General features: G+C 40.5%; 1 protein-coding gene and 1 long non-coding RNA gene across 3 annotated transcripts in view; one reads left to right on the top strand and one right to left on the bottom strand.

Annotated features, from left to right (window-relative positions):
- Window positions 1-27812, top strand: part of LOC146503262 (leucine-rich repeat and fibronectin type III domain-containing protein 1-like protein) — a 359063-nt gene that overhangs the window by 201194 nt on the left and 130057 nt on the right. The window lies entirely within an intron of this gene.
- Window positions 10713-27812, bottom strand: part of LOC146503263 (uncharacterized) — a 33130-nt gene continuing 16030 nt past the window's right edge. The window contains exon 2 of the long non-coding RNA XR_014868675.1: window positions 10713-11132. This is a non-coding gene — a long non-coding RNA (uncharacterized LOC146503263). The remainder of the gene's footprint in view (window positions 11133-27812) is intronic.

The following is a 27812-nucleotide window of genomic DNA, read 5'->3' as shown; positions in this document are numbered from 1 at the left end:
CTTCCCTGTTTCATATTGTGGCGGGTCAGGACTGTTTGGGTTTTGTTTGACAGCTACGTTCTGTTGTTCCAGGTGGCACGGTTACGGTTGCCATGGTTACAGGGTGACGCTCTCTCTGCGTGTTTCCTGGGTGAGAGAGGCCTTTTTGTTGTTGTTGTGCTAAGCTAACAGGCAGAATGCTACAGGTATAGCTCTAAAGAATGTAGCATCATAGGCAGTGTAGTCCGTGCTGCAGGGAGAATGGACTGCCATACCCGTTATGTGTCTGTGAGCGAGGGAGGGAGAAAAAGGAAAAGTACGAGCTGTCATCGAGCAAAAACGGGAGCTGGAAGCATGTAAATATAATAATAACCACTGCAGCCAAGAAGAGTGCCTGACGAGCCCAGTTGTAAGTAAGCTATTAAGACTCGACTGTACACCGTGTTTTCCTCTGAAACAATAAGCTCTGTTGGAGCAGCCTTTCAACGCCTCTCTCTGTCTCTGCTAGCAAAGTTGACCCAGACAACAAAGTAAAGCTAGTTTTCAGCTACGAGCCGACACAGAACCCACCGTATTAGCCAGAGGTCCCTTTACTACGGTTCAGAGCCGCGGACCTTCAGTAACAGTAATAAATCACAGCAATAGTACATTCATGTAGTTGTAAACAGCATGATAATATGTTAAGTAATCCAAAGTATTCAGAATACGTTACAGAATACATTTTGGGGCATGTATTCTGTAATCTGTAATGGAATACATTTTAAAAGTAACCTTCCCAACAGTGCAGGAGAGAGAGAGGCAGTCCCTCCATATATCTGTTGTTAAGCTTAACGTGGGAATGCTTTACAGACATTCAGAGATGAACTTACAAACTTGCTTTACTTCTCTCTGGGAAAACTTCCTCGGAGATGAAATGCTGGTTTGCTAGCGAGGCTACAAATACACACAGCCGCTCTATCACCTGACGCACACTGCTGCAACGTGCTACAGTTATGAGCCGAGTTACGCCGTGTCGCAAGTTTTGTGAGGTGCTTTTTTGATATTTAATGGATCGGATTACATTTTTTATTTCTCGCCGATATCCGATCCAGTAATTTCCGTCAGTATCGGACCGATACCGATACGTAATATCGGATCGGTCCATCTCTAGTTTTCACCAATGAGTGAGGTTCGGACATAAGTGAGACCGAGGGAAACCCTACATCCTCATAATGAGGCAGGCCCACCTTAAAGCACACCCTAAGGGTACAAATGAAGTTCCCCATAAACTTCCATTCAGTTCATGATTTAAAGTCTGCAAACAAAAAAAAAGAGACAGGATTTTATGCTATGAATGGAAAAATCTTTTGGGCCAGTAAGAATCTGGTGTCAAACCAATCAAACCAACTACAGTTTACTCTCCCTGAGTACAGACTGCACCCTGCTGTTGCACTCGGAGCGTAAACTGTGTGCGACATTTGTGCTTTGGATTTGGGGTGAGTGGTCTTTTGAGTGGAAAGTAAAATGACAGAGCATTAAAGCCATGAGTTTGGATTCATCTCTAGACCTGCAAACGTTGCATTTCACATTTTGCCTGTGATATAAACACAGCATTAGCACAGTGCTCTGCTCCGGTTCAGTTCGAGTAGCCACCACATAATAATAATGTGCAGCATTTTCACACCCGTGCAGCAGCCTGATCTTTCACATAAATGACCTCACTGAGCATCATTTGAGAGTGCACGTTTCAGCACAATTGGACATCAAATTGTTTTTAACCTGCCAGCTTCTGCGCATGAAGTTCATGTAATATCAGATTGTGTGAGAATAGCTCAGCTAATTGCTTGCAGTTGCTGTTCTCTGTCCTGCATGCTCTATCCTGCCTTTAACCCTTTAATAACAAACTCAGCTCTACTGCTGATTGCAAGAAACAGCAGAAAGCAGAGAAAGAAAGAAGAGAGACTGCATGAAACTCAAGACATGTGTGGGTGAATTATAACACCAAAAATGAGGACTAACTACAACGTGGTGTCTGTTTTACTGGAGTTCTTTGCGGAGCATCTTACATTGCACAAGGTTAGGTATAATAGCACCATGAATATCAGTGTGACGGTATCCTGTCTGTGTCCTGTGTTGTGTACCCTTATATCGTATATTAGGCTCACGCTGACCAAGGACACATCTGTTTGCCAGCACAAAACAAGCGTTTCAAGGACGTGTGCTGCCTCTTAAAGCAGAGGTAAGGACAGTGTAAGCATCTGCAGCAGCAGCTATAAAGCAGAGCAGACCAGCACTGCAGCTTCTCAGCAGTAACAATGGTTTTATAGGCAATGAAAACTTATAGTGGATGGCTGCTAATGGTGTTTGGATGAGTATACCAGAAGCTAATAGCAGTTATGGGATTTTGAGTTTGAGAAGGGAGGGGAGTGTAAAGGCTTCTCGCCTCATAGGTTGTTGGATTGTTATTAGCTAGTACAAACTTTGAAACTTGGAAATAATCCCTTTTATGCTATCAGAGTCATCAAATGCCAAAATATAGACTGTGTGTGACAATAGACTCTTACAGGCCTTCACTAGACCTTCGTTCAGGTTTTCCCCTCTTTGACATATTGTCTCTGTTGCAGCGATGTTCTCGTCTGTATTTGTAGCAGAACGTTGTAAACAGGCAATGCAAACCTGCAAGGGAGGACTAACCTGACTTTGTATGTGCACAGCCAGCCCGTTCTCACTCCCGAGGCGTAACATGCCGACGTTTTGTCACGTCCCGCGGCGTTCCTGAGGAACGCGAAAGGAGACCTTCGGCGTTGTTATGGTATGCGGCGGGTTATGGCCAAAATCCAGTGCAATGACGCTCCCGCGATAATAGACGTTCCAGCCCTGTATTCCAGCCCTAAACCTAACCTTATCCCTAGCCCTAACCATAACCTTTTTCCTGATCTTATCCAGGACTTTAATGATGTTAAATAGCGTGTTTCTAAGCGATTTGAAGAAAAAGAGCGAACATGTGTAGATTGAGTCCATACGGTTCTCATATTTCCTCATTTTTCCGAGGTGGTCATTTAGGAACGTGGTGGGTAGCCGAAAACGTAATATGTTGATGATTTGTCACCTAGCGTAAAACGTTACGCTTTGGGAGTGAGAACGTGTTGGCACAGCACAAAGAGCCAATCATTGCTGTTGTATTTAAAGTCTGGTTTAGTTACTGAGCAACGCGACTGGCAGTTTGAGATTGCGGTTGAACGCAGTAGCTCTGTGGACGATATTGGACCCTGTGAAAAAGGAACGTCTCTAGTCCACGTGGGTGAAAGATTAAACCCTTGACACCAGCAGTGAGGGGATCTGGTGGTTGTGTTATTCAGTGGGAGCATTTTGCTGCCGTGGTTTGGGTTCTCTTGGCTGCTTAGACAGAACGGTCACTGCAAGTTAAATTATTATATACACAAATTATTCTGTCCTGAGTGGAATGGTTTCTCCCGGGATGATAGGACATGAGGCCCCACTGAATGCTCTGATGAGGGTGAAGATTATCATGCATCGGATATCTGAATACCTGGATTTCGAGCGTCTGTCAAACCACCAAGCACCGACATAGCTTGTGTTTTTATTTCCATTAATTTGTCACCTGTTCGTGTTTTTGCTCGTAAGTGCTGAGGGAAACAATCCTCAGCTTGTAGGAAGGATTGTGTTTCACCGCCTTTCATCATATATAATGTATCACAGGGTTCATTTTTTAATGATGTGATTGCTTTTTAGTCGGTAAACAAATTTAGATGCAAAATGAGTGAGTCTCTCTCCCCAAAGAGGAGCGACGCATTCAGTCAATATCCACAAATGACAATTTGACTGCCAATTGCTCAATTCAAAGCACAAAATCAACCCCTCATTGCTGACTGAATGGGTTTTTCAGCTGCATCCCAGAGCAGCTTCCCTTTGTGACAAAGATCTTTCACAACGGCTTAGACGTCATTTAAATTTCCTGCAGGCTTCAAAAATTCAAAGACCACTTTTTCCACCATTGTTGTTGTTAAACTTGACTTTGCTTTTGTGGACACGCAAACTTTTGCGTGCTAGTTTTAGTTAATCACACGGCAAGTGTTTACAGTAACAGTTTGGCTAATAGTAGCTTCGTGTGTCTAGGAAGTAGAGCTTATTAGAATGAAGACTAATGAAGATGAAGATCATTCATCAGCTGGCGTGAGCAGCGTTAAAGCAGGATCTAATTTTAAAACTGCAAATTGGGATTCTTCTCACACGGTGGGCAGCTGTAGCTGCGGTGAGATACAGAGCAGAGCGCTGACTTTGACTGTATGTTAGGGCTGGGCGATATGACCCAAAGTTCATATCTCGATATTTTTTAGCTGGGTGGCGATATAAGATATATATCTCAATATTTTTTTAAAGCCATAAGTTAAGAACAAAAAGAGAGTTCTTAGTCACACTGTGTCCCAGATGTCACACAGGCATTTTTATTTACATGCAGCATAGATTTACATGAAGAAATTACTCAAAAATAAATTATGAGCATTTATTAAATATTCATGCTCCATAAATAAAAGAAAACAATGTTGTTTTTGTGCATAACAAAAAGCTCACAATTGTGCAGTCAAAATGTAAACTAAAAGACGCCGAGCATAATAACAAAGACAGATTCACAGCTGCTCTGTTCCCAACTTCTACTGCGTGACTGACAGCCTGCAGTTTGAAATCCTCTTTGTAACCATGTCTCTTAACAGGTGCCATTTATGGCCCCTATACACACACAATACGGTAATATTACGTTGAAGCACAGTACGTATCACTCCGCGAGGCTCCAGACTACGGTAGCCGTAATGCTCCGACAATCCATCAAGCGCTGCAGCTCCGTAGCTTAGCAAAGTCATACTAAAACATTTTTTGACAGATTGCTGAGCGCCGTGTACCACCTAAAATTGGTTCGCGGTCAGTAAGCACAACCAGAATTCATACAAAAGGCGCGCTGTCAACTTTTGAGAAAATGAAAGGATTTTAGGCTGTGCAGCCCCTGTGGGCTGCATGTCGTTAGCATGTTTAGCTCGTTAGCATGTTTAGCTCGTTAGCGCGGTTAGCTCGTTAGCGCGGTTAGCTCGCTAACACGTTGACGCCGTCCAGCCCCACAACTCGCTAACGGAGATTTGCCGTGTCCATCTTGTCGCTGCCAGCAGGTTAAGCTATGGGGGAGGAGGGGGAGTTGTGTTCAGTGAAGGAGAGGCGAGGCCGAGTAACGTTGCGTAGAGACAAAAGTGGACGAAAGAGAGGCAAACTTGTGGCTCCACAAGTATAATTATAACGTAACAGAGACTATATCGATATAAAGGATATTGTCACATCTTATATCTCGTATGAAAATATATCGATATTTTTTAAAAAATCGATATATCGCCCAGCCCTACTGTATGTAGCTTTTAATGCCATTATTATACATAAACAGTAAAGACTGATATATCTTAAACAACACATTTTTGAACATTCGCTTGGAAAAGTTTCAGTATCGTTTCTTCGAAACCATTTTGATTGGAGCTGATTTTCACATTTTGTCTTTTCATTTGCAGAGATCTGGAGCAATAACAGGTTTTCTCCAGGAAACTGTGAATCCCACTGTCTCGTCTCTCTGTGTGTCGTTTGTACGCTTTGTATTCATTTGTACTTTGTGCTCGCTTCTCATCGTTTGGAATCCATTCAGATCTTTTCTTTCCATATCATGTAGCCACATTAAAGATGCCTCTTTGCTATTAAACATTAGAGGTTTTTGGTTGCAAATAGAAGCCCCGGCGTCGAACAATAGTGATGAGCAGGCATGCTGAACAAAAGCATCTCAGTCAGAGAGGCAGATTTGAGTTTGCTGCTAATGGGGACCAGCACTCGGAGACTTAAAACCATCATCTCCACTGGCTTAGAACAGAAACCACAGGGGAGGAATAAATGAATGAATTGAGGAGCGAGCAGGAGAGAAGCGGTAGGAAAATAAAGGAGGATTTAATAAACGAAATGGAGGCGATAAATTTGTGAAGACTGTTATTAGAGCTCGTATTGTATTCTCTAGGTTTGGATTTCACAACTCTTGGTTGAACAATAGAACAATCAAGCTTTTTATTATCAAGATGTGTTTCCTGCGTTGCTCACAGTCGTCTCTGCCTCCACAGCACATTCATCTGTTAAAAACGGTCGTCTGCAGAGATGTAAATGAAGATATGGAGCAGCAGTGATTATGGTCGCCCTACATTACCAAACACATTCTTAACACAGTTGTAGTGCTAAATATCTTAGAACAAAGTACATCTGACTGTATATATGTATATATATATATATATATATATATATATATATATACACATGTGTATATATATATATATATATATATATATACATGTATATATATATATATATATACATGTATATATATATATATATATATACATGTATATATATATATATATACATGTATATATATATATATACATGTATATATATACATGTATATATATATATATATATACATACGTGTATATATATATATATATATATATATATATACACGTATGTATATATATATATATATATATATATATATATATATATATATATATATATATACACGTATGTGTATATATATATATATATATATATATACATACGTGTATATATATATATATATATATATACATACGTGTATATATATATATATATATATACACGTATATATATATACACGTATGTATATATATATATATATATATATATATATATATATATATACATATATATATATACATACGTGTATATATATATATATATATATATATATATATATATATATATATATACACACGTATGTATATATATATATATATATATATATACACATATGTATATATATATATATATATATATGTATATATATATATGTATATATATATATATATATATATATATATATATATATATATATATATATATACGTTAGTGCTGTCAGCGTTAATTTTGTTAAAATGACCTTAACACCATAACTGCATTAACAAAGCAAATCTCTGTCAACGCATTAACGAGATAACACGTTGCCGTGCAGCCCCACACACGGGGCGATAATTCGCTAATGGAGATTTGCCGTGTTAATGCGGTTGTGACGTTAACGTCATTTTAACGCTGACAGCACTAATATATGTATATATATTATTTCTTTTTTTTTTTGAAGCCAACTTGGTTTTTTTTTACACAACTTGACAGTATTTTCATAAGAACACTAAGTTACCAGTTATCAAGCTAACTCACCAAGTTTTGAGCGTTTCTAAAATGATTAATGTTTGATCATATCTTAACAGTATTTGTCAGTTAGTTGAAGGAGAACTGTGGTTTTAATTATGCTTCTCCAAAGTTGGGCTACAACTGAGCGGCACAGCCAGGCTCCTGATAGCTACGGCTAAAGAATCAAGGGAAGACGTGATGATAGTTTATCTGGTCCAATATGAAGTATCTTGAAACATATCTCAGTTTTCTCTAACTTTGAGGGGGTTTTGTTTTGTTTTCATCAGATCAAATTACAACAATGCTAAATACATTTGATGATGCTGTCCGTGTCTGATGCTGGTAAACCTTTTATAAAGAAGCGTAGTTATGCTCTTCAGTGTTTGTCACGACACCAGAACTGCATATTTTTACTGTTAGTTTGTCTTTAAAGGACACGAGCTGCATTTTCTCTTCAGATGGAGGCAAAAGGAAATCCTCCTGATATTCATTCACACATTTTGCCAACAAGTTGTTTTAAACTCCTCTTAATCTGCCAAAGTTTCAATTTGTTTCTTGTGATTTTTCAAGAGGGATTCTTGTTTTCTGTCTTCTCTGATCTTGCATTACTCCCTGCAGGGAAATTCAGTGTTATCTCTTCTTTCCCACAGCTCGGTCAGAGTTAAGCTGTTGAACATAAAGGCTACAGCCTGTGGGGATTCGTCCCTCAATTCAGCAAAGGTGTGCAGAGGAAAGAGCACTCCCTGTGCCCCCAGAACAAATAAATCAGAGAGGCGTGCTTTGGAATAAGTGCGAGGATCGAGGGAAAGCTGCCAGACAGTGATGTTGAAAGAACAAAAAAGTTTAGATGCTCTCAAAGATTCTTCACCTGTTCAACTTATCATCTGACTCCCACAAGACACAAATCCAATTTGGCATGCAAAAAGTAGGCTTTGATAAATTGCATGTTGCTGTTTTTCCTGCAGAGCTGTTGGTGTGTAAAGAGCGCAATAACGCAGCAATGTTCTCACACCGTCGGTAGAAGAGCTTGTTAGCTGATTGTTTAAAACGAGTGTGTGTTGTAGACTGTTTGTCTTCACCAGATTCATGAAGCCAATAAGATTTTTTCAGCCCCACAGCCTCAGAGAGGAATCCATTTAAGACTTAGGGGATTCTGGATGGCGGTGTTGGTAGAAGATCTTTGCTAAGCTTGTTTGCACCTCATTTGCTGTGTGTTTTTGGGTATAAGCTGCAAATTCTCTCTGAAACGAGGCCCTACCTGTAACAACTGAGTTATGCCGTGTCTTGCTGAAGGACACTTCAGCAGAGCAGCTGTGTTTGTCGCTGAGATTTCACTTCTTCTGGCTGAATGGCTCGTCCTCCTGCCCAAAGTGCCACAATAAGAACGTCACAACAACCCTGTAGACTCACAATGAAGTTTGCTCATAGTTTTTTTCTTCTCTCCTTTTTTCAGCTCCATCTGTCATCTTTTCTTTTTGTTCTTGTTTTTATAGCATTTCCTGCTCGTTCATTTCCTGCAAACCTTGTTTATGTTACATAAGTGAGCAGTGACAAAGTCGCTCGTCTCTCTGGAGAGAAACATCTCTGCTCTCCCTCTCTTAGCTTCAAGTGTAGTTGCACAGTGCGATGCTGCATCTTTTATGAATGGACACGTCTTTATCTAAGAAGTCTGTTGAGGCCGACACGTGATCGCTTCCTTTTTTGCATAAGTTCTTTTCATGTCATTGTAAGAGTCAGAGTTCCCGGCACGGCGCACGCAGTAATGATTTGGGAGAAAAAGAAAAGCCAGAGCTTGTCAAGAGTTAAAAACTCGGCTGCATCCTGCCCCAGTCTGAGACACAGACAGGAAAATTCTCCAGCGTCAGAATCATCAAAGTGTATGCCACTGAGGTTTGAGGCGACAAGCCAACAGCTCTGAAGATCCCGCCACCAAACAAGCCCAGAGAGGCCAGAAAGCATCAAAGCCTGCAAGACTGAGGAAAGTGTGTAGGGGCAGCATGGTGCCACTGTTGCTTCATAGCAAGAAGCTCTCTCTGAGCGGGTTCTCGACGGGTACTCCGGCTTCCTCCCACAGTCCAAAGGCATGCAGTTAGTGGGGATGGGTTCATTGGTAACTCTAAATCGCCCATAGTTGTGAGACAGTCTCTATGGCTGTGTCCCAATTCAGGGTCTGCAGCCTTAACGGTCCACAAGGGCCGCATACTCAAAGACCGCTAAGGCTGGAAGTGTGAGGCTTGTGAAATGTGACGGTCTAGCCTCCGTTGCGCTGCCCAGGTTGCCTAGCAACCGTGACACTAACAGCTGGAAACGTTTCATACAGCTTTGTTTGACAGAAATGAAGGAGAAAATCTTTTGTTCATTTGTTTGTTTGTTTCTACATGAGCTTTGATTTGATGAGTATCTGAGGCTGAGACCACAGGACTGTGAAACATGATTATTGGGCTTCACTTCTGTACTGAACAGTCATTTAAGATTAGCTAGTAAGTAACAATTAATGTTGTTCATGAGACTACAGTCATCTCACGTTGGTAATGTAAATGTAATATGGTCAATATTATATTAATCATTATTAGTTATTACAGCAGTGAATGACTCTGTTTCAAATACTGAGCTTAAGTAAAGATTCAAGCTGCATTTATTTATATTTCCTGTCACCTTAAATCTTCACTCAAAGACAGGTTTCTTTGACTCTGTATATATAACTGTGTTATATATATGAGAGACAAATATTGTTCTTTTAATATGTTGGCATTACTACATTTGTCTCAGTGCTGACTTTAAATATCCATAAAATCATCACATTCTCTGTAAGATTAAGGTCGACTATTGGACGGCGAATATTTTAAAGTAAAGGCTTTTAAACCAAGTTAGTACAAACGTTACTAATGTCACATAACTTTGCCGACATGTGGCCAACAGGAATGTTTTAATGTTCTTCGTTATTAAACATTTGCACATAAATAAGTGACATAATATTCAGTACTTACTTTTAACAGTTTACTCTTCCGCTGTTTTTTTTCGGCAAAATTATCCACACCCACCGCCGCGCTATGCATTCTGGGATATGTTGGGCCACGAAGTCTACACTGCCACATCCTTAAAATTCAGGGAAATGAAGGACGCATTTGAGGGCCGCATTTCGAGCAGCCTTCGTCGCGTCGCTGTTCTAGTAATCCCTGTAATGATCCTGCTGGTTCCTGACAGGAAATACTGCCAAGTGTGCTCGTCAGATAAGATTGTTGAGTGCTGTTAATATTCTGGACGGCAGCGTCGCACATCCCGATCTTCAGACAGTGTTGGGGAGTAACGGAATACATGTGCCGCCGTTACGTATTTAAAATACAAAACATGAGTAACTGTATTCCGTTACAGTTACCGTTTAAAAAGGTGGTATTTAGAATACAGTTACTTTGTTGAAATAAATGGATTACACGGCGGTACTTCCCTGTTTCATGTTGTCGCGGGTCAGGACTGTTTGGGTTTTGTTTGACAGCTACGTTCTGTTGTTCCAGGCGGCAGCGTTACGGTTGCCATGGTCTCTGCGACTGTGTGTTTCCTGGGTGAGAGAGCGCCTTTATGTTGTTGTTGTTGTTGTTGTTGTGCTAAGCTAACAGGCAGAATGCTACAGGTATAGCTCTAAAGAATGTAGCATCATGGGCAGTGTAGTCCGTGCTGCAGGGAGAATGGACTGCCATACACGTTATGTGTCTGTGAGCGAGGGAGGGAGAAAAAGGAAAAGTACGAGCTGTCATCGAGCAGAAACGGGAGCTGGAAGCATGTAAATATAATAATAACCACTGCAGCCAAGAAGAGAGCCTGACGAGCCCAGTTGTAAGTAAGCTATTAAGACTCGACTGTACACCGTGTTCGTGTTTTCCTCTGAAACAATAAGTTCTGTTGGAGCAGCCTTTCAACGCCTCTCTCTGTCTCTCGCTAGCAAAGTTGACCCAGACAACAAAGTAAAGCTAGTTTTCAGCTACGAGCCGACACAGAACCCACCGTATTAGCCAGAGGTCCCTTTACTACGGTTCGGAGCCGCGGACCTTCAGTAACAGTAATAAATCACAGCAATAGTACATTCATGTAGTTGTAAACAGCATGATAATATATTAAGTAATCCAAAGTATTCAGAATACGTTACTCTCATTGAGTAACGTAACGGAATACGTTACAGAATACATTTTGGGGAATGTAATCTGTAATCTGTAATGGAATACATTTTAAAAGTAACCTTCCCAACACTGTCTTCTTTGTACTTTTGACTTACTTCACTGGTTCCTGGTTGGGACTAGATCCTTTTAGGACATCGTGCAGTGATGTTTTAGACAGGTCTTTTATTTGTGTGTCAAGGTTTTCAGCGTGCCAGCGTCCTCGCGCACAAAGCGCCGCTTTGTTGTGGTGGAACTTGACAGATCCCCGACCTCAGTCCCATCCGAGGAGCGTCTGTGTGCGTGCATGCTCCGTGCTGCCGTCTCCACCTGTTCACTTGCATCCAGTGTGTGTTTGACATAGTGCGAGCGTGTGTATTGTGTTAATCCATCAGCAGAAAGGCTTCCCCTCTGGGTTTCCTCATTGTTGTTTAACTGAGAACTTTTCCTCTCAGTCAGCACAAACACACACAAGCGGAGAGAGAGGGAGGTGCATGCTGTTTGCTCAGGGCCAGAAACAGCACCTGGACTGAAGCATCCAGCTGAATTCACCGCACTTCCAAAGCTGACAGCTCACTGCACAGACCACTATTTTTATCTCCTCTTCTTTTACTTGTCCGCCGTCTCTTCCATTCACTTCTTTTCTCTTTGTTCATCTCCACCTTTCCCTCTTCTTGCTCTCTTAGTGTCTTTCTTTTTGCTGTTGTGGGTCTTGAGCGGGGAGCATTTTTGAAAACTCTCCTCACTGTTGAGTTCAAAGCTGACGTCGACATTCGGCGCTGGTGAAGGAAACAGGCTGAAAATTGATTGACATGCGCGCTGCGTTGGCTTTAAATCAAACCCCAAAACGCCAATTCTGTGCAGCGTAGGTCGTCTCGCGGCACGTATAGACTCGTGTTTACCGTGACCGTTCCAGATACTTAATTTATGAATTACAAATCCGTCCCTGTGTTCATTTAGCCGGCGTAAATGTAATCTTTCAAGTTTCTAATTATTCTCCACACATCCCTGAAGGCCTTCCTCTTATTCAAGGGCGCTCGTTAATCAAACACGCATGTGAACATACGCTTCACATATGCAGGCAGTGAGAGCCCAGGGAACAGATACGGGAAGCATGCACGGCGTTGTGGAAATACCATGAATACATTTACAACATAATTATAAATTCTCACAGAAAACAGTGCTGCTGGGAAGTATGTAAAATGTGCCGTCTCGAAGTATGAGAATCTCACAGACGTCTCTGCTGCCATCCTTCATTTCATATTTTCTTTGTCAGGCTGCTATTCATTCATTCATGTATGCATATGTTGATGTATTTAGCCTTTGCTCCAATCTCTTAACAGACTGCAGTTGCTTCTCTCAGTCAGTTTTCGAGTTGTTCTTCCTTTTGAGCCTTATTCGTGCTGCGCGATCTTAGCTTAAAAGATGGGAAACGTAAAATATTCATGCTGAAATCTCTGGTTGTGAAAGTTGGTCTAAGTTAAAAGGAGACAATATGTTGTTCATTTATTTATCTGTTTTCTGTTTTTTCTTCTGTGGCACTGAGGGACTGAGGCTAACAACACCACACACTCTTTACACATTTTCAGCCTAAAAAGAATTAATAAATATTCCACTACTGTAGATTCTTACTTATCACACTTAAAATAGTTTGCTGTGAGGATCGGTTTAGGAGTTTTCTTCTTCTTCTTCTTTTTTACCAGGCTGTGAATGTTTAGCTGTACTGTAAACGTGGCCGTTTTTACGTGGCAGCCAATGGAGAAAGCCCTGCTTTTGTAGCCACTGGCTGAAGGAACTGCAGCTCGCTTTCATGTTGTCAGTCTTGGACGTTGCTGCTTGACTATAATGCAACACAAACAAAAAGAAGCAGCCACATCCTCCGGGATCTATTGAGCTACTGCACCTCTCTTCTTTGCTTAAGCAGCATAACATTGGATTTGTTTTTTTAGTTTAGGACAGGGGTGGGGAACTCCAGGGCTCGAGGGCCGGTGTCCTGCACGTTTTAGATCTCACCCTGGGTCAACACACCTGAATCAAATGATTAGTTCATTACCAGGCCTCTGGAGAACTTCAAGACATGTTAGCTGTATCAGGGTCTGCAGCCTTAAAGGCCGCATTTTAAGGCCGATTACGTCACCGCGACGCGACGAAGGCTGTCCCAATTCGAAGGCTGCTCGAAATGCGTCCCTCAAATGCGTCCTTCATTTCCCTGAATTTTAAGGACGTGGCGGTGTAGACTTTGTGGCCCAACATATCCCAGAATGCATAGCGCGGCGGTGGGTGTGGATAATTTTGCCGAAAAAAAACGGCGGATGAGGGACGGCCGAAGAGTAAACTTTAAGTAAGTACTGAATATTATGTCACTTATTTATGTGCAAATGTTTACTAACGAAGAACATCAAAACATTACTGTTGGCCACATGTCGGCAAAGTCATGTGACATTAGTGACGTTTGTACTAACTTGGTTTTAAAGCCTTTACTTTAAAATATACGCCGTCCAATAGCTGAGCTTAATGAGAGAATGATCAAAGCTCATGTAGAAACAAACAAACAAATGAACAAAAGATTTTCTCCTTCATTTCTGTCAAACAAAGCTGTATGAAACGTTTCCAGCTGTTAGTATCATGGTTGCTAGGCAACCTGGGCAGCGCGACGGAGGCTAGACCGTCCCATTTCACAAGCCTCGCACTTCCGGCCTTTGAGTACGCGGTCTTTGAGTACGCGGCCCTTGAGGATCGTTGAGGCTGCGTACTTTAAGGCTGCAGACCCTGAATTGGGATACAGCCGTTGAGGAGGTCGTTTAGCCATTTAAATCAGCTGTGATGGATCAAGGACACATCTAAAACCTGCAGGACACCGGTCTTTGAGGCCTGGAGTTGGACACCCCTGGTTTAGGATATCCAAAATTCACTGAAGCTTTATCTATTTATCCAGATAAAAACAGTTTTCCAATCGTTTATGATAAATAATTCCACATACAGTCAAGTTTGCTCTCCTCATGCAGCATGAGTTTATTGCCTCAGTAAAAAGCTGTATTTACCGTCGCGCCACATCACATGATCTCATACACGTTCTGGAAAAGAAACTTGTTGATACGCTCTCTCTGTCCTTTGATCAGAGTCGGTGAAATCTCATGAATCATTACAGCCGTGAGCAGTGCTGACAGTACAAAGGAAACAGATTTTATTTTAATGCAGAGGACAGCGCGCTTAAAAAATAGATTAAGCAGGTTTTGATGTTTTACTAATTGCTGTACTTGTTGATGAGGTAAAAATGGAGAAAAGTGTTTTAACCGGGCAGGAAGGAAACATATTTTGACATATTAAAGCTCTGAAAAATGTTTTGACATTAAGAGGTGCTGACAACATGCTAAAGTTAGTGTTTAATGTAATTTTAGGAATATTTCGTCTTTTGATTCAGTGCTAAGGGTTTTTACATATTTGACATAATGCTCGAATAATCCAGAGTTGTTTATATTTAAATATTAAAGTCTCTGATCCCAACAACAAAATGCCAAATCTTTGTGCTCTCATTAACCTAAATGTGGATGACAGACCTTTTGAAGTCCTTTTAATGATTTATTTTTAATGGCCTTTTGTAGATAAAGCAAACGCAGCAGCAGCCAAACATTTGTGTGCTCTGTGTATCTCCGTGTGTCAGCTTCTCTGCGTTTGCGTTTGTGCGTCCGTCTCCATCGCCGTTTCTGTGAGGCGATTCTGTCAAGACGTGACAGAGTGCAAACAAAACAAGGTGTGTTACCTGGTGCTGTGTGACACCTGTCGGCTACCATCCACCGTCCAACCTCACAGTCAGACTGACCTTTCCAAAACAACAACAGCGCGTGTATGTGTGTGTGTGTATGTAATTCTGTCCTGCTGTGTCGAGTGTGTGTGTGTGTTCTGTTTGTTCTGCTCCTCGAGCGTGTGCTCAGCACCCTGCATACCTACAAACAGACACACAGGTAGACAGATGGGCAGGCATGTAAGAAAACAATGGAAATTTCCATGACAGTTTCTTTCATACATAATCTGATGGTCTGCTGGAAAAACAGCTTTCCTGTTTCCTTCTTTTCTATCAAATATGTTCTTTTCCAAAGGCAGATCTTCATATTAATTTATTATGAGTTTCAGATAATAGCGCTGGTGTATGTACTAATAATCCCTCTGAACCAAAAGCTTAGCTCTAAAAGTTCAGGTTGTTTTTTTGTGTGAATAAAGGAAACCTGAAGTAGCTTCTTCTGTATCTTCTTGTGACTCTTTCACCTCATGATTATACTGTTAAGTCTTTAGCGTGTGTCAAACTAATGTGACTCATAGAAACAAGTGCTACCTGTACTGCTGATATGTTGTTACCAGAGATGGGCAGTAACGCGTTACTGTAATCCGATTACTTTTTTCAAGTAACGAGTAAAGTAAGGGATTACTATTGCAAAAACGGTAATTAGATTACTGTTACTTTCCCATAGGAACGCTGCGTTACTGCGTTACTAAAACCGTGATTTTTTTTGTAAGAATGTCTCATGACAGTGACGTAAGCGAGTGCGACGTTCGTGACAACAGCTGTGTGCAGATCAACAATGGATCATATATCGAGTGCAGAGAGAGTATGAGCGTGCAGCGTTTAAAGCGTGGAAGTACTGACCTTACTTTGAGTTTCCATAAAAAGTGACAAAAACATTAGTGTCCGTTGTGCGTGGGAAGAAAACTTCTTTTTACAGCGAAAAAACCCCTAAACTTCCGAGCAAGCACCGAGTAGCTACGACGTAATGGGAAACTCACAGAGAAACTCGCGGATTCTTCCACTGACCGCTGCACACCTGCACCAGGGTAACCCTCCGCCTACCCCACTCCTGCTTTACAGGTGAAAATAGAGCAACAGGACCGCTAGTCTTTGACTTTATTTATTTTCTGCTGTGTTTTACTTGCATCTATTTGAAAGACTGAGTGTAAACACACAAAATATTTTATTCTATGTGCTGGAATGTGCAGAAAATAGGTTTAAATATTAAACTAATTTCTTCCAGTCAGTGAATGTTGCATATAATTAAATTTTTGCTTGATGCATAAAGTTAAAAGATTAAAACTAATAAAACAAGTTTTAAAAAGAGACTTTTCCATTTGATTACATTTTGTATGATGATTATGTAGAAAAAGTAGAATTGGGCTGAAAGATCTATCACTTTATCACCTATTCAGGTTGTAAATCCTGTTTTTAAAAAGTAACTAAGTAACTAAGTAATTAATTACTTTTGAAAATAAGTAATCAGTAAAGTAACAGGATTACTTTTTTGGGGAAGTAATCAGTAATTAGTTACTGATTACTTTTTTAAGTAACTTGACCAACACTGGTTGTTACCAGTGAATGAGGCTGACATCAGCCAGTAGACTGGTTAATCTGATGCATCAGCCCTATTTTCTTCTAATCTTGGCTCTACAGCTGTGGTACAATTTTCATCACAGGTTGGTTTTACAGGGGAGGAGCTAAAGTCATGCAAAGCTACTCCTTGAGTCAAAAACAAATGTGGCATTGGAATTGAGCATAATATGTTAATTCTGACCAAAAGTTTTAAAACCATAGTGGTATATTTATTCTAACTGTGCCTTTTCCCCGCTTACTTTATCCACTGCACTTTATCATTAACTCCTCCCGATCGACCATATCTGGCAACCAATTCATTATCTCCCCACTGGTTTCAGACTCCTTCATATATACTGCTGCACTTCAAACACAAATACAGCTCCTGAATTCTTATAATGTATCATTTTTATGGGTATGCATTAAATATGAGATTCTGTGCCGCTCCTTGGTGTTTAGATGGTGTTCACACGGTACTGTGCATATTTACAGATCAATCAGATCGTCCATCGTCTTGTGTTGAACAGGTTCAGCAGCACTGTCATTTTCTTTGCAGGTTTTGTTAATAAAATAAAATAAAATTAGAAAAACTGAAAATCAAACTGCATTCTTAATGCTTTGGTTCACCGTGGTCAGTGTGTTTCTGTGTATTTCAGTTTTATTTATTACTTTCTTTTTTCATCTTTTTTGTCTCCTGATTGAATGGATTTGATTTGGACACAATGGACTTGATTAAGGAGTCATTAAAGATTAAGGTGGGCTGCTTAAGCTCTTAATTGCTATGGAAAATATTAAACTGGCATAAACAGCCAGTCAGCCCTTGCACATAAATATGAAAACATTTGATGTTAGAAGGAAAAAATTCCTATGGATATACTGAATTTAGTCATTGAACCTAAAGCACTAAAACCCTTGGGTTTATGTCTATAAATAACATCTTTAAGCGTTACTGGTTTACAGGATCGCCTGTGTTTTCTGGTGTATTTGACTCTCCTCATGTCAGCAAACTGAGGCGTCAGTTGGACCGTAAGAGTGTAATAAACTGTCACCGATGGCGTTGGTTTCTCTTTTTCCACCCTCTGATCTTCATAGCTTGATGTGATGGTTTGGTTTGGAGATTCTTAGTGAGACATACTGAAGCAAGGCACCAGTGCTACTTCCCACCTCAGGACTGCTATTTATAGAGGAGGTGTGATGTTTATTATTTGAACTGTGGTATGTACATAAAATGTGTTAATTTTCATTAGATACACATGAATAACTGTATATTCCTGAAATAACTCCATGTAATCATTAACCGGTAAATGGTAAATGGACGGATTCTTAAATAGCAAATTTCAACCCTGAGCACTTGTCTCATTCACACATTCACACGAGCACATTTTTTATTTGCTATGTATTTAAAATTCAACAACTTGGGGTTGGTATCTTGCCCAAGGATATTTGGATATTTGGCATGCAGATTGGAGCAGCCAGGGATCGAACCACCAACTTTCTGATTTAGCTCCTCTTCCTGAGCTTCCACCCCAACTACACTAAAAGTAGAATCCATTTTCTTCTACTTATCTGGGAGTCTATACACTGCATTCCAAATTATTATGCAAATTGTGTTTGAGAGTCATAAAGACTAAATAAGTTGTTTTTCAATTAAACCCATTGGATGGAATTGTGTCTCAGGACTCTTTGTATCACTGAAATCAATCTCGGACACCTATGATCATTAGTTTGCCAGGTGAACCCAATTAAAGGAGAAACTACTAAAGACGGATGTTTCACATTATTAAGCAGGCCACAATTTTCAAGCAAAATAGGAAGGAAAAATGATGTCTCTGCTGCTGAAAAGCGTGAAGTAGTTGAATGCCTTGGACACGTAATGAAAACCTTAGATATTTCACAAATATTTTAGCATGATTACCATAATGTTAAAAGATTTGTGGCTGAGTCAGAGCACACATGGGTTCGTGCAGATAAAGCCACAATGATGAAGGTGTCCGCCAGATAAATACATCAGATTAAGAGAGCAGCTGCTAAAAGGCCGTCACAAAGCAGCAAACACATATTTGAAGCTGCTGGTGCCTCTGGAGCCCTGCGAACATCAAGCTGTAGGATCCTCCAGAGACTTGCAGTTGTGCATAAACCTTCTATCCGGCCACCCCTAACCAATGCTCACAAGCAGAAATGGCTGCAGTGGGCCCAGAACTACATGAAGACTAATTTTCAAACAGTCCTGTTCACTGATGAGTGCAATGCAACCCTGGATGGTCCAGATGGATGCAGTGGTGGATGGTTGGTGGACGGCCACCATGTCCCAACAAGGCTTTGTTGTCAGCAAGGAGGTGGTGGAGTCATGTTTTGAGCCGGAATCAGGGGGAGAGAGCTGGTTGGCCTCTTTAGGGTCCCTGAAGGAGTGACAATGACGTCTGCAAAGTATGTGGAGTTTCTTACTGACCACTTTCTTCCATGGTAGAAAGAGAAGAACTGTGCCTTCTGCAACACAACCATCTTCATGCAAGACAATGCACCATATCATGCTCCAAGGAACACCTCTGCATCATTGGCTGCTATCGGCGTAAAAGGAGAAGAATGTGGTCCCCATTCTTCCCTGACTTCAGTCCTATTGAGAACCTTTGGAGCATCCTCAAGGATCCAAACAACAGCTCTGGGAGGCTATTCTGACATCCTGCAGAGACATTCAAGTAGAAAAGTAGAAACTTTCCAAAAAGGTCCATGGAGTGGGGGGTCCTATGTTAATATGTAACTTGACCTGTTTAGATGTTTTTGATTGAAATAGCTTTTGATTTCAGTGAAATAGATCTTCTAGTGCAGCAAATTCAACAAATGACCATTTTCAATTCTCTACAACCTATAAAATCGTTTGAAACTCTGTGTGCGTAATAATTTTTCAAAAAACATACTGTTTTAATTGGGAGGTTTGTTCAGTAGTATTTGAATTATACTCTATTGGTTGATGACTCGAAAATTATGCCAACTGTCATTTGAATTGACTATTTAGGAAAAACAGAGAAAAATATCATTTGCATAATTATTTGGAACCCGGTGTAGAGATATTAAGACTTTGTTTTCCAGGGAAATATCAACACTAAGCCAGTCAAGAGACACGAATCTTTCAGCATGTCTGGAGTCTGCCCCAGTTGGACCTGACCAAAACACTTTAATTATGAAGGCATCCTAATCAGATGCCTGAACCACCATATCTATCATACAGAGGAACAGCGGCCCTCCTACATAACCAAGCCCAGACATAATAGCTAACTCCGCGTGACTACAGCTGGATAGTATACAATTGTAGTATCAACATCACTGCAGAGACTACATGTCAACATTCACTGATCAAGATATAACTTGAATATCAGCCAAGTATCAGCTAAAAAACCACCCCATGGATGCAAATCATCATTCAGTGAACCCTCTCCATAAATCACCTCCCAAATACTGTAGAAGAGTTTGATTCCCAGAGTGTTCCCTGGAGCTGTTGGGGGAAATTTATCTTTGGTAGGACCAAGAAACATTGATCTTGGGTATGGAGTCAGTCCGAGGGCAAAAGACACTAAGTCCAAGAAACTAACAGACTTGCGTCACCCCTAAGGTCCAATGCTACTTTATTTATACCCATAGTTATATTTGGTTTCCAGAAAAATGAAACACAAACGACACATATTTGGTAAGTAGACAAGATGAATTCCATAAAAAACAGTTCCTTCTAAGTTTAGTGATGGTGGCAGGGACAAAGCTGTTTTAGGAACGATTCGTCCTGCATCTTGGAACTAGAACCTCCGTCCCGAGGGAAGAAGCTGCAATTCATCCCGTAGAAGATGGGAACCATTATTAAAAGTTGATAAAGCCATCTGTTGCAGCTGTTTAGAGTACAGGGAGGCTAAACGGGGCTTTGACTCACCTCTCAGACGACTGGAGCATCTCACTATCTGATTCGGTGAGTTTGTCTCTGTGACAGAGGTCTGACCAAACCATGCCACCAAACAAAAAGATAAAACAGACTCAAAGACAGAACGATAAAACTAAGTTAAAATTGTTCGGTCAATGTGAAAATAATCAAGTTTCCTAAGGCAGTAAAGGTGCTGTTGGACCTTTTTGCAGAACGATTTCACCAAAATTCAGTTTTTCATTGGTTATGGTCCCAAGATATTTCTGTGATTGCACTCGCTCTATTTTGTGACCCTGGAGAAAGGCTTGAAGCCCGATATTATTGGCTTACTCAACGAGGCCCAGTAGCACTGAGAATGAGCCACACTGGTCCACTCTGCTATGGGTCACAGGAGTTGTAGATGTCTGGTGGTTTGAGGATCGGGCAGCAGTCAGTTGGGAGGATTGCCAGTCCCATCTCTGACTCTTCAAACTGACTTCAGGGATATCGAAAAGTAAAATGTTTGATGTAAATCTGATTCTATAAGCTGTGCCAGAAGTTTTAAATAAATGCATTTGTGGGGGTTGCAAAAAGCAAACACTGATTAATGGCAATTTGGCTTCTGAAAACGTATGTTTTATAAATTGCCGCATGGAAACGTTTACTAGAACTTCTCCTGTCGTTGCACTTTTTGTGTTTTTGTGCAAGCAAACCACTTTACAAGACAACGGAATTAGAAGGAAAGGAATAGCCTTGCCTTTACCTTTTGTGCTCTTTTTTACCAATCAGTTTCAAAAAATATCACTGTAAAACCTTAAAAAAAAGTTTTTTATTTCATTTTGTTTGCGGCATCGATTGGCCTCGCGTGTGGCCGTGACTTTAGTATCCGATCCAGCGTGTGTCCACGCCTTTGACAAAGAGCCTGTAACGTATCTGTGGTGTTTACATTCCAGACACCAGCAGGCATCAGCACCTTTTTAATAACAAGGCCCAGTGTGCCCATATCTTTGATGAATAGTCTCATCCATACCTTTATTAAAAGTCCCGGTGTGCGTGCTCGTCTTTGATTAAGGGCCTCGTATTTGTACGTATCTGTTGGTTAAAAGGCCCAGCGTGTCCATACCTGTAAATAGTTGTTCACTGAATGTCTTCTCCTTTGTGAAGTGATCTGCTGTGTGTGCACTGTTCTTAAATATGTGGGTGCAGTTTAGTGTAAAACACGTGTCTATTCTGTTTTTAGCTTTCTGTGTCACTGCTGCCAGTTTCTTTAAGAACGATCAGTGCGTCTATTCAAACATGTTTCTGCTAGAGATGGACCGATCCGATATTACGTATCGGTATCGGTCCGATACTGACCCAAATTACTGGATCGGATATCGGCGAGAAATAAAAAATGTAATCCGATCCATTAAATATCAGAAAAGAACCTCACAAAACTTGCTACGAGGCGTAACTCGGCTCATAATCGTAGCACGTAGCAGCAGCGTGCATCACCTGATAGAGCGGCTGTGTGTATTTGTAGCCTTGCTAGCAAACCAGCATTTCATCTATGAGGAAGTTTTCCCAGAGAGAAGTAAAGCAAGTGTGTAAGTTCATCTCTGAATGTCTGTAAAGCGTTCCCACGTTAAGCTTAACAACCGTACCTGGAGCGACTGCCTCTCTCTCTCTCTCTCTCTCTCTCTCTCTCTCTCTCTCTCTATCCTGCTGCTTCAATCGTGAAACTGCTTAATAATCAGCTGATCGGCTTTTCTGTCGCGAGTCCGTCTCTCTTCTTAGTTTTTGGCCCACTTCTCACCAGAAAGAGGAAACCACTGGCTGAACAACAGCAGCACGTTTAAGCTTGATAAGCTGTTGTTAGAATTTATTTAATATTACTTTCTACACCAGGATCTTTTTCTATGCAGCTGACGGCTGGTAACTGTGCAGGGGCGGATCTAGCAAAGTTCAGCCAGGGGGGCCGATAGGGCATGAACAGGGAAAAGGGGGCACAAAGACATACTTTTCTTTCTTATTCTCATTTAAAATGTCTAGTTTTTAATAAATAATTATCTCACTCTTACACCCAAAGTTTTAATCTTGTGTAAAATATATAGAAGTCCATTACTGTATATAGTAACTGTTAAGTCTAATATACCCTAGTAAGCTATAGTACTTTTTCCTTTGGGAAGATACCATCTGTGCAGTCTGCAATTCTGTTGAAGAAAGATGTTGAATCTATTTAATTATTCTTGAAAAATAATTTATTTTTGTGCATTTTTCCCCTGCATCAAATTAAACTTGATTACATCGATTAAGCATCATGAGGTCCTTTTTTTTTTTTTTTTGCTGGGAGTTTGCAACCCTATTAGTTAGGTTGCTTAAAATTTCTTCTAAGTACTCTTTAAAATACCAGAATAGGGAGGATGGAGCAGGTTTAACTTTATTAGATTGATCAGTATTGCTGAACTATGACATATTTTGGACGCAGTGTATTTTTTACATACAGGTATAACAGAATAGCTTTAGTGTTGTTATTTATTTAAACTTGAGTATAAACTTATACAAAATGCAGCAAGATATTAAAAAAACGTTTTGTTGATTAAAAAACACACTATATCGGATTCATATCGGTATCGGCAGATATCCAAATTTATGATATCGGTATCGGTATCGGACATAAAAAAGTGGTATCGTGCCATCTCTAGTTTCTGCTCTGCGTGTTTGTTTCTGGTAAGTGTGTTTAAAGCATAAATATGTTCTGTAAAGATTAAAATTATTATTAATAAAATAAACAATAAAAGCAAAAAAAAAAGGTTAAAAATTATCATCCACTTAATTTGAAAGATTTGTTTTCGTCACTCTGCAGATGTTTCTCCCATGTGGGGGAAAAAGTTGCGGCTGAAAGGTTCAGTAGCTCTAATGTCGCATGTGGAGGACTGTTAACGGCATTTTTTAAATTCATCATTGTAGCAAAAGAGACTTAATTTATTTAATATAAAGTTCATGTTGGTGGGATGGACGTGAGAAGGTCAGATTTGCCTCATTTATCAATAAAAGTCCAATTTTCAGTGAATCCCAGATTAATTTAATAAAAGAAGGCAAAGTAAAAACCCATCCTCAAAAGGATGACCGAGGCGTAGTAAGCTGCCCCTGACTGCAGCAGGGAAACCTGGTTGATTTTTAATGACTCACTCAGTAGGTGTTTAACAATATGAAAGGGTGTGATGTTAAATGACATGTGAAAAGCTTAAAATGACTTGACGAGTTGGGCAAAAAGTTTCAAACAGTTGCTAAGTTAGCAGTGTTGTTATCATTATTACATTTTTCCTTTACTTTAAAACGAAACAGGAAACTCTGGCGTTCTGCCTGCGCTGAGCCTGGCTGATGGGAACATTTGACACGGGGATATGATAATCTAGAGATAAAAATGTGAGACAGGGCCATAAAATGCTTCTTGATCCATTAAACACTGCGCTATAACAACATTAGTGTAATAACTCAAGAGCTGCTATTTCTAGCATGAGTCTGAAAACTTAGTTTTGGACTTTTACACATGTTTGATGTGTTAAAATCGAATTTAACAGTCACATTTCTCCCATTACAGCTGTACATGATGGTCCCATAATGCTGGAGAGAATAATGCTGGAAACTCTATCCGTTGTTTCATTATTAAGTAAAGTATAATTGCATTGTGCAGTCCTTTACTGTGCGTCCCTGCAGATCTAAAGTTGTAGGGACAATGAGGACACCGCATCCAGTTCTGGCCTGTCGTTCACCCTGCCTGCTAGCCAGCCAGCTCTCCTCAGTGGCCCACTTCATGTTTCTAAAGCCTCCAGTCTAATCAGACTAGCAGAGAAACAATGCTTTTAAACAGTATGAAAAGGCCACGCATGGTGTGTGAGTTTGTGTGTTTGTGTAAGCGTATTAAAGCAGTCAGTAATTACCACGGTGCGTTCACACCCACACACATGCAGGCACCGGTATTAAAATGGGACTTTTGTTTCATTGTATTGTTGTTGTGTAATTTGCATTATAACCCACAGAACTGGCCCACTTGATTGTAATCAGTGCGTGGCTTTGGGTGGACTCCTTCTAGTCAAGCACACTTTTGAAAGCTTAGTGGAATCAACAAAAGAGTCAAAAGTTAACCTGAGTATTAGGAAACTAGTGGAAAAAATCAGATTATGAAAATGTTATTGGAGCATAATTGCATGATATTTTATGAGGACTATTAGCATTTCTAATGCTACAACGAACAGTGTAAGATAAGTTTAAGATCTAATTAAAATCCCAATGTTCTGACCTGTCCTACAACATGATCGAGCTGGACATGTGCAAGCTGTTGGATTTCTCTTTAAAACCAATCCAAACTATTCGTATTGTTCTGCTGCTGGTTCATGCAGAGTTTGCTGCTAAATCACACATCCAGTCAGCGACAGCAACGAGCACAGGTTCAGATGACTTTAATGTAGGAACGATGGTGCACTTAAAGACACATTTAGTTAAATAGCTAATTCCCGTAATATCTGCATGACATTATCAGCCGTGACAGTGACGGCTTTATCGCCCGCTCTAACCACACACCTTTTCTCATTTATGGCACGACGAGTTTTTAGAGAAGAATGAAAGAAGATCTTAAATCACTTTTCTTTTTAACATCAGACTTTTCCCTGTATAACATACAGTTGACAGTTTAATGTGCTTATTTTGATCATCTGAAATACTGTGCAGTCATTACTTAACCTTTTCACAATACCATCAGGGACTATAGCTCCTGACTGTGTCACTATGGAATATTTACATAGAAGTAGAAGAGGCCTGAGTCAGTCTAGGATTAAGACACCGGTGCTGGACAGCTCCTCAGACTGCTTGGAACAGCTGCAACATGCTGCCCTGTTTACTTTAAGCTTAAAACGTTTCCAGTCTTTTCTAGTCTGTGTTGTATTCAGGCATCACCCATCCTTTAAGTAAATGGAAAATTTCCACAGGTGAAAAAGTGGCTGACGTGAACTATTTGCACTTTGTTTCTGCTAATGAGAAAAGGAAACATTTCCCAACCTGATCCTCTCAACATTTCTCTGACTTCTTGTGTAAGAACAGCTTCAAAAACTACAAGGATACCAGAAAGAATTGGTCTTGTTTAGGGATGCACCGATACCGATACTGGTAAATACCGATACTGGTATCGGTATCGGGACCGATACTGTAAAAATGTGGCATCGGTTAACTCGTAAAAGTTAACCGATACCACGAACCGATACTAACTTATTTCATTAATCAGAGGGTGGATTGTCATTTTTGTTGTAGTTTTTTAGTTTGGCCACTAGGGGGACATCCCGCGCTAAACAGGCACAGGGTTAGACGAGTAAAAAAAGAGAAACTGGAGGCTGCTGTAGCTAGGCTAAACAAAATGTCAGCAGTGTGGAACAGCCAACTTTAACTCAGGTTTTGGAAAAGCGATGAAAAATGTCAAGAGAAAATCCACGGGCAGTTAAAATAACAGAGGCTAACATAGGATTGCACCGTCTTCTCAGCATACTCGAGCTGCAATATGAAATTCCCAGCCGCCCACACATCAGGGAGATAATGGTGCCAAAACTTTCTAAAGAGGTAAAGACAAGCAGTGTGTGCGCGATGTCAGTCCTCGGTTTAACGGCACAGTGGACTGATGATCCACGGGCAGATGGGGAGCTTGTTCGTCAATGCCAAATACTTTCGTTATTTTGTTTGTTTGTTTACAATATGGACACTCTGCAACAATTTAAAAGTTTATTTTATTCTCAAAGCTAATTTGTATTTATTGATTTGACAGAAGTGTTTATTTATTATTCTGAAAGCTCGAGACAGTGCCAATAGTTCAGTGATATTTTGTTAAATTACAATGTGGAGACTCTGCAATAATTTAACAGAAGTGCTTATTTTTCACTTGAAGTTTTTTTGTGGTCATTTTTATTAAGATATTATTTATTATCGGCAGAGAATAAAATAAAACCTGTCTTCCAGTTCATTGCATTTGTGTGTGTGTGTGTGTGTGTGTGTGTGTGTGTGTGTGGTAGAAGTATCGTTTTTGTACTCGGTATCGGCAAGTACTCAGATCCAAGTATCGGTATCGTATCGGTTTGAAAAAATTGGTATCGTTGCATCCCTAGTCTTGTTCCTCGGGTTAACTTCACTTTACGAAGGGCGATCGTGGCTGAAGAGTTGGGAGTTCACCTTGTAATCGGAAGGTTGCCTGTTCGAGCCCCGGCTCGGACAGTCTCGGTCGTTGTGTCCTTGGGCAAGACACTTCACCTGTTGCCTACTGGTGGTGGTCAGAGGGCCCGGTGGCGCCAGTGTCCGGCAGCCTCGCCTCTGTCAGTGCGCCCCAGGGTGGCTGTGGCTACAATGTAGCTGCCATCACCAGTGTGTGAATGGGTGGATGACTGGATATGTAAAGCGCTTTGGGGTCCTTAGGGACTAGTAAAGCGCTATATAAATACAGGCCATTTACCATTTACTTTAAAGATTAGATTAGATTAGATAAAACTTTATTAATCCCTCGGGTAGGTTCCTCTGGGAAATTTGTTTTTCCAAAAAGCACAGCACCGACAGAAGTTACAGAGTTAAGAATATTATATATATATATATATATATATACACACATATATAAATACAAAGACATATATAGATAAAATATACAAAGGGGATAAATAGAATAAATAGGAATAAAAATAAAAATAAAAATAAAAATAAAAATACAAGTGAATTGCACATTTCAAGTATGGAGTCTATTGCACTGCTGATTATTAACAAAAAGTATTGCACAAAAGGCATTGCACAGTGAAGAGAAGAGGCACTACAGCTTAGTTGTTCCCCCTCCTTTGTCCTCCTGTCTCCCCTCCCTCTCCCCTCCAGAGAGGAGTTAAACAGTTTGATGGCGTGTGGGACAAAGGAGTTTTTAAGTCTGTTGGTTCTTGTCTTTGGGAGAAGCAACCTGTCACTGAACAGACTCCTCTGGTTGTTTATGGCCGTGTGCAGAGGATGCCCAGCATCGTCCATAATGTCCAGCAGTTTCTTTAGTGTCCTCTTCTCTACCACTGTCACCAGAGTGTCCAGTTTCATGCCGACCACAGAGCTAGCCTTCCTGATCAGTTTCTCCAGCCTGGATGAGTCCTTCTTTGCTGTGCTGCTCCCCCAGCGCACCACAGCATAGAAAAGTACTCCAGCAACCACCGACTGGTAAAACATCCTC

The sequence above is a fragment of the Neolamprologus multifasciatus genome, chromosome 14 (genome assembly GCF_963576455.1).
Source record: "Neolamprologus multifasciatus chromosome 14, fNeoMul1.2, whole genome shotgun sequence".
NCBI classification, from domain to species: Eukaryota; Metazoa; Chordata; class Actinopteri; order Cichliformes; family Cichlidae; genus Neolamprologus; species Neolamprologus multifasciatus.
Note: the sequence above shows the minus strand (reverse complement) of the source record. Positions and strands in the feature narration are given on the sequence as shown.